The 8,373-nt window shown below is 49.2% G+C and overlaps 1 protein-coding gene across 1 annotated transcript in view; it reads right to left on the bottom strand.

The window, feature by feature from the left end:
* The window catches only part of ELF1 (E74 like ETS transcription factor 1), a 119,087-nt gene extending 112,562 nt beyond the window's left edge, over positions 1–6,525 (bottom strand). Inside the window, 1 exon segment of the mRNA XM_025196154.1 lies at positions 6,464–6,525. The gene's annotated coding sequence lies outside the window, so the exon portion shown is untranslated.
* Between the last annotated feature and the right edge of the window lie 1,848 nt (positions 6,526–8,373).

Genomic DNA, 8,373 nt, shown 5'->3' on the forward strand with positions numbered 1-8,373 from the left:
TCCTGCCTATGCAGGGGGTCGGACTCGATGATCTATTGAGGTCCCTTCCGACCCTAACATCTATGAATCTATGAATCAATATCATCTATGTGGCACACACTGTGGCACATACTAGCTCTTAAAACAGGCCCCTGCCGGCTACATCGGGGCACCTACGGATGCAGCTGGCAGCTTCCAGGTCCGGACATGGAGGCGGGGGGGGAACACGGGACAGCGGGGCCCATTAAAGCTGTGGACAGGTGGACTCTGGCTACGAGGGGAGACAGATGGATGGGGACACACGTGCTAAAGCTGTAGGTGGGTTCAGGCTTCCATGCTGGTTGCAGCCCCAGGAGGGAAGGAGGGAGAGGAATGTGGCCCTCAACAAGTCACCAAAACTCATGAAGTGACCCTCAAACCCAAATAACTGCCCACCCCTGCTCTACAGTATCCCTGTCCTGCCTTCTGCCTGACTTCAGACTAACAGAGCTAATCACCTCTCTACTGTAAGTACCATTTGAAAAACGTAGAAAACATAAATGAAAGATGTGAAACAATATTTTTAAAACTAGCCATCTCATACAGACCAATTTTCAAAAACTGCTGAGCATCCAACAACTCCCTTAGATATCAAAGGGGCATGCAGAAACCTCAGGTCTTTTGGAAAATCAGCTTGCTTGCCATATTTACTTGAATACAAGATGAGGGGTTTTTTCCTCCAATTGGCATGGGGAAAAGTCTCTTGTCTTATAATTGCATACAAGGAAATCTCACTAAATACACTGTCTATCATTAAACTACCAAAAGCAGCATGTGCTCAGCAATGGAAACCAGCTATGAAATTGATTAAATGCAGCCAACACTGAACATGACTATAAAACATATGGCCCACATGCACAAACATGCTGATGGGACCCTACTAGGGATGTGAACGGTTACACAATTAATCAATTAACTGATAAGCCCAGTTATAACCAGTTTTAACTTATCAGTTATCATTTAGCAGGGGGCAGCAGGCAGTCTGGCAGGGAAGCAAAGTCACACAGTTCCCCCAGCAGGAACTGGAAGATGGCAGGGCAGGGCAGGCAGGAGGGAGGGAGGAGTAAGGAGGAGAGGAGGGGAAAAAGGAGCAGGAATTAGTACCTATAGCTAGGTTGCCTTGCACCTGCCTGCTGCCTAGGTTGCCTTGCACCCCCCATTCCCCATGGGTGCTGGATAGCAAAGCTTTTAGTGTAGATATATTATACTAGCAAATTGCCCATCATGAGTGACCGGGGGGGACGACACACACACACACGACACCCTGTAGTGCCACCGCTTCAACTCCAGTCCTGGGCACCCTCACCATCCCCTGCATCTGGCCCTGTGCGCCCCCCACCCCCCGCGTCCCTCCCCCACGTCTGGCCCTGTGCACCTTCCCCACCCCCTGCCACTCCACCCCATGCCGCTGCAAGCTCCCAGGAACAGGGGGGGAGGGGAGGTTGCAAGTGGTGGCAGGTGCCACCTCCTGGAAACAGGCAACATCCCCTCCCTCCCCGCCTCCTCTCCCCGCTGCCTCTCCCTCTCTGCCGGCTGTTGTTGGGGCCAGGCGGCAGTGGCGCTGGTGGCAGCAGAGGTGGAGGGGTGTTGCCACCAGAAACTCCCCCTTCCCACTTTACTCCCTCCCTCCCTTCCTCCCCTGATGCCTCCCCATCCCTACCAACTGTTGGGGGGGGGGAACCGCACAGCAGCTCCCTCACTCCCTCTGTCCATAACGCTCCAGGCCCTTGCAGCCAATTGTGCACACCCTCTTGGCTCATGCACAGTTGGCCTGCAGCTTTATGGATGGACAGACAGATAGACAAACAGACTACGGGTTTTATTATATTAGAATATTGGGGGGTCATCTTATATTTGAGTAAGTGCAGTATCTTACTTTGCATTTGGTGATGTTAAAAACCATCCTATGACTATTAAACAAAAAGATTCCAATCACTCTGAAACAATAATCTGTCCTCTTCATTATTTGGTACCTCTCTAATTTTTGCTTCCTTCACAAAATATATCATTAGCATCTAGACTGTAAATGAAAATATTAAATAGTGTTTGATGAAGAACCAGTCCCCAGGGGAACAAACAAGCAACAGCTACATTCATGCAGAAGCAAGACGTGCCAAAGCTCTTCTCAAAACTAAGACAGATTTATGAATAAGTCCTGCCAATGTTTGCAGTACTTATTCCATGCTGACTCCATGGCACAATTGTTTTAAGCTCACACTTTATTTCAGGGTTTATAGATATATACAATATAGGGTGAGTCTATTACAATAGCATACTTTATGAATAGCTTATGAGTTTGGAAGATGTTGTTTGCGACAGTCCACTATTCTGGGAAGCAATTTGCTGTAGTTCTAGCATAAATAGCTCTTTAGCAATTATGAAGTCATTTTGATAGACTCTGAACAAGCAAACCATTGCAGAGGCTCTGTTTTAAATGTGTTTTGGCTTAAAAACTAAGAAAACAATGAATAATAGAAGTCTTATTATAAACACAACTTTTCACATAATTAAACAAAAACAGTTTCAACTTGGCATATTCTAAATGTTAAAAATTCTCTGAACTGACTGGGTGCCAGTTAATTGAGAAAAACAATTAATTGCTATTAAAATGAATGAATGGGCTGCAAAATAAATAAAAAAGTTTCTCTTACTGGTGGAGTTGATAGTTCCACCTATCACTAAGGTTGCCTAACATTTCCCATTATAAGATTCTGTTTTCACTTGCTTATAATTTTGCCAAATGTTAAGTATTTGGGCAGAAATTTTCCAAGCCACAGGACTGCCTCAAGCTGATATTTTTCTGCCAAAACAGTTTCCAAGAACAAGGCTAAGGAAAACATTATTTTTTAATGTTTAAAAAAAAAATCTGGTAAACTCCTCTTTGGATAGCTTTAGTGCTGCTAAACCACAGGCTTTAGAGCACAGACTAGAAGTGCTAAAGTGAGGCTTTAGAGCACAAACTAGACATCTGACAGAACCCAACCTTTGTATCATATAGACATGTCTTTTGTTTTCCCAGTGAAACCCTATCCAAATTTTGCTTACTCATAAGCCTCTTCAAAACTGCACTTCACACTTGCTAGATAAGAACCACTACCAAAGACCATGCCTAAGGTTCTTGCAGCTTCTAGTACTAACCAGACCCTATGTGCTCAAACCCTTCACAGGTCCTGTGTGTGACCGGACTGAATCTGTGCTATTCTCGCAAAGCAATTCATCATAGCGCAGCCCTGGGCTACCAGAAGGCCAGAGTTCCCCAGTAGTTCTGGGCTGCAGCAGTGCCAGGCACTAGAATGAGGGCCTGTTTTCTTCATGCTCTCAATGATGACTCCCCCTCTGCTGGACTCGTGCCAGGCATCTGATTCAAATGCAGACGGGTCCAGAGCCAGGTCAAAGGCATTCCAGGGGACAGCCTGGGAAGTAAACTGGGACAAGGAGCTTGGATAGTAGACATTGGGACTGGGGGCTGGCAGAGGAGTTTTGGCATTAGTCTGGGAGGAAAATAGCCAGTAGGTGGGTGGGGGAAATGAGACTCGATGGGCAGCTGGAAGGAGGGACACAAACAAACTGAGGAGTTAGAGGAGGAGAATAGGAACAAGGAAGTAAAGTGAAAGTGAAAATTAGGACTGGAAGTCTGCAGGATTCAGACTAGACAAGGACAGGGGGATGAGAAACCTGAGGAGTGGAGACTGGGACTGACTATCAGAAGGAAGAGGTAAGAAAAGTACTGTAAAACATTAATACAAAAGATGGGGAATGACAGTATTAAGGCTGCCTGTGAAATCTTTATTTATCTTTTTGTGCATATGCATTATCGATACCGTCTTTAATTATTACAATCACAAATTATTTTTCCATAGGATATCTGCTTCATTCAACGCACAGGATATTCAATATATTTTTCTCCATTTTGCTCAATGTCTGACCCCAAGCCTTACTTACTGTACACTCACTGAACCCTGTTTGGAAGATGGAATTAATTTTCTCCTAGGATTTTCACTACTGCTTATTATCATACTGGCACTGAGTGCTTCACAGTATTTATGAGTTTATCTCTGTAACCCCTCTGTGAGAAGTATTATTTGCATTTTTATGAAAGGAAACTGAGGCACAAGGCAATTAAGATCAAAAGCATCACCTAATTTTTGATGCTCAGAGTGAGACACCTGGTATTTCAGAGTGCTTAGCATTATACTGTACGTAATATGTTCAAAGCACAGAGCATCTTGACTTCAGCTGAGGCTGTGACTGCTTAACAGTTGTGCAAATTAGACTCCAGGCTTTCAGGTCCACTACAAAAGGAACACTTATTTAGGGATCACTGTGAAAAAGTAAGGTTACTTAACTTGCCCTGCATCACATGGGAATTTCTTAGCAGAAGCAAATACATAATCCAGTTCTCTAAGGCGGCATTCAGTTATTTTAACCATGAGGCTGCCTCCCTTTTTCACCCTGTAATCCCCCATCTCATTCGCTCCCCACCTTTTAACTTCTGCAACAGATGAAGTAGGGTTTCTTACAAACCGCCCCCGTCAGTACAAAACCTCAATTCATCCTCAGTACTGTACAGGGTGGGGAAGAAACAGCACATGATCTTGTGTGTAATGGTAAAGTCTTTAATTTATATGTACAAGACAGCTCAATTAAGGTAGCACCGGCAGTCAAACTTTTGACTGCTTGACTCTGCAATCTTAACATTACTCTTGAAGCATGGGGGCGCTTGGCGCACAGATTACAGAGTTTAATTTTGCCCGCTGGGTGGCAGTCACGTTTCACTGGGATCAGAATATATATGTACAAACCTATAGACACATCCATAGAGGAGTACAAAATTAAAACACTTAAACACTGTGCTTCTTACATGCCTGAAACTGAAAATAAAACAAAGCAAACAATAAAAACATTGGGGTAGGCTTCAGCAGCACAGCTTGCTCCCCCATTTTAACACTGGCTTCTGGTTAGCAGGACTGTCATGTTAAATGAAAGAAATGTTTCAACTCGCTAAAGTCTGTGGCTGTACAGGAACTGACACTATTTCAATGAATCTAAAGAGGCAAGGATTTTTTGGGAGCTGATAACTTTTATTGGACCAACCGCATGGCTGGGATAAAGCTAAGACAAGCTTTTGAATGCAAGGCATTCTTCATCCTGGGCCACCACGGTTACAGCACGACTCTGACACTACCACAACAGAGCCAAAGGTATTCAGAAAAGTTTGGTTTACGATTCCTAGCCGTGACTCACAATGACTTTGTGGCACCTTTTTCAGAAGTGCCAGGCAGAAGGGAATAACCTGTGACAAGGGGAATAATCAATCTCGAAGGGTTATAATAACCCCGTCTTGAAGGGCTATAATAACCCTGTCTTGAAGGAAAGAGCCTCTGCCTCAAAGGGTTATAATCACCTTGTCCTAAAGGGGTCAGCCCTGTCTTGAAGGGGGCAGCCCCATCTGGAAGGGTTATAACAACCCTCCCTACAAGGGGAATAAACCTGTCTCAAGGGGAATAACCCAAGGGAATAATCTTGTGTTGAGGGTTATAATAACCCTCTCTCCATGGAAATAACCCCACCTTGAAGGGAAGAGCCCCTGCCTCAAAGGGTTATAACCTCGTCATAAAAGGGACAGTCCCATCTGGAAGGGTTACAACACCCTCCCCGCCAAGGGGATATAACCCCATCTCAAGGGGAATAATGTCCACCTTGAGGGGTATAACCAGTTGTGGAAGGGTTATAACCCCCCACTCCATGGAGATAACCCCGCCTCAAAGGAAAGAGCCCCTGCCTCAAAGGGGTATAATAACTTTGGCCTACAGGGCACAGCCCCACCTGAAAGGGTTATAACAACCCCATTTGCAAGGGGAAATAACTTCCACCTTGAGGGGAATAACTTTGTGTGGAAGGATTATAACAACCCCCACTCCATGGAGATAACCCCGCCTTGGAGGGAACAGCCCCCCTCAAAGGTTTATAATAACCTTGTCCTAAAGGGGACAGCCCTGTCTCGAAGGGTTACACCCCTCCCCGCCCCAGATAACCCCATCTCAAGAGGAATAAGCTCACCTTGAGGGGTATAACCATGTGTAGAAGGGTTGTAATAGCCCCCTCTCTGTGGCGATAACCCCGCCCGGAAGGGAAGAGCCCCCTTCCCAGGGGTTGACAAGACCCCCGCCCCAAAGGCCAGCCGGCTGCGGAAAGGGACAGCCCCGCCTGGCCCGGGGGGCACTGACAGCAGCCCCGTGCAGAAGGGAGGAGCCCCCCCAAAGGCCGCCCACCAGGGAGGAAGAGCCCGCTCTGAGGGGCGGCGCCTCTAAAGCCGAGGCAGAGGTTTGCTTTTTGTCCGGGGGGGGGGGGGGAGACGCTGCCCCCCTCCCCCCGGCTCCCCCGAGCGCCTGATTGGTCACAAAGGGCTCGCGAGCGACCTGTAGCGCGCGCCGGGGCCACTCACCCACTCGGCGTTGCCTCCGCGCGCGGCTCCCCGCAGAGCGCTCGCTCTCCCGGCGGGGGGGGGGGGGGAGACGCTGCCCCCCTCCCCCCGGCTCCCCCGAGCGCCTGATTGGTCACAAAGGGCTCGCGAGCGACCTGTAGCGCGCGCCGGGGCCACTCACCCACTCGGCGTTGCCTCCGCGCGCGGCTCCCCGCAGAGCGCTCGCTCTCCCGGCGGGGGAGGTGGGGGAGGAGGGAAGAGCGCGGATTGAGTCCTCTCGGCGCCCGTAGGTCGGCTCCCCCCCCGCCCCCCCCGCGACAGGCCCGGCGCTGCCTCCGGCTCGGTCGGCAGGGCCTGCGCGCTGCGATGTGAGTGCGGGGCGGGCGTGCGGCGGGAGGGGACGTGCGCGAGGCCTGAGGCGGCCCCCGGGGGTCACTCGGGTCCTGCAGAGCGCGGGGTCTCGGGGTCCTGGCGGGGCGCCTCCGTGGGCAGGGAACCTGGTTTTCTCTGCCTTAAAAAAAAATATCCACGATTTTCGGATTACAAAAGTAGCCCCAAATCCACATTTTTCCGCGATTAAAATGAAACGCCACTATATGTATTTCTGTTTCTCTCTCTATATGAGTGGCGTTTCATTTTAATCACAGAAATGTGGATTTGGAGTTACTTTTTTTAAATCTGAAAATTGGGTTTTGGGGTGGCTGCTGTTTTTTTTTAAATAGGAGAAAACTAGGATCCCTGCTGATGGGGCATGTCGACCCTGAGTCTTTGCCTGGGAGGCCTTTTGCAGCCCTGTGCAGTGCAAAAACGGCACTCTCCTTTTCCTGGAGGCAAAGAAATGAGTGAAGAAGAGGGTGGGGTGCCTCAAGTCTCCAAAGCTCGACTTGTAGGAGCAGAGAGGTGGGGCTGGAAGGGCTCTGGGGAGGGCTAGGCAGGTGATTCTCAGCCTTTTCTGTACTCATTTTTTGGCTCATTTGTAAACAGCATTGGCCAGTCCTGACCCAGTGCCCTTCACTCTCGACTTGCTCCCCAGGCCTCCAGTGTCTGGGGCAGGGAGCAGTGTGTGGGGCTGGGGGGCCCCCCCAAGCAGCCCCTTGCAGGCTGGAGCTCTGCCAGCCTGTGAGGGAAAGGCCACGGTTTCCTATGTTCTTCTCCTTTGAAGGAGAATCCATTTTTAGAGCTTGTTCATGACCCCACTGTATATTCGTGCAGCTCACTTTTGGGTCATCACCCACAGGTTGAGGAACGCTGATCTAGTCCAATCCCTGCCTGAGCTAGGATCATCCCTATCCAAACCATCCCATACAAACAGCCAGTCTTGCGGGGGTGGGGTGCAGAGGAAGACAGCCCAGGCTGTGACATGTGGCCAGTCCTGCTGCCCCCCCATGGAGTGCAGCCCTCTCTATCCCCACACACGGCTCTCAGGCACGCTGGGAGCTGTAGTCGATGGGGGTGGGCAGCCTTCAGGAGGTGTAGCAGCCCCCATGGTGGCAGCTTGCTCTTACCCTCGCTCTCCAGCTGCATCAATTGGCATCTCCCCAGCCTACCTCATCCCCTTCTTCCCATGTAAGGCAGTGTAAACAGCTGTGACAGGGAGCTGAGACCCTCAGCAACTCACCTGAACTCCTTAAGTGGTCCTCCAGCCCAAATAATTTCCCACTCCTGATCTAAACTCTACATAGGTCTGTCTATGTGGCAGTAGTCTTTGCACCCTAACCTGACACAGGGGGAACCGCTACTATATATCCATGAGTAGCAGCACTGTGCTGGCTAGAGCAGTGATTAACTGTGGTGGTTACCAGCATTATTCCTGGGCATTGTGTACAACCATCCTTTGGTCTGCCAACCTTTGTTATGCTTCCTAATACAGGGCCATATAGTGCATCTGGATCAACATGAGCAAACTCCTGGGCCCCCACAGAGTTCCTGCT

Source organism: Alligator sinensis, unplaced genomic scaffold, assembly GCF_000455745.1.
Source record: "Alligator sinensis unplaced genomic scaffold, ASM45574v1 scaffold59_1, whole genome shotgun sequence".
Classification (NCBI taxonomy): Eukaryota; Metazoa; Chordata; order Crocodylia; family Alligatoridae; genus Alligator; species Alligator sinensis.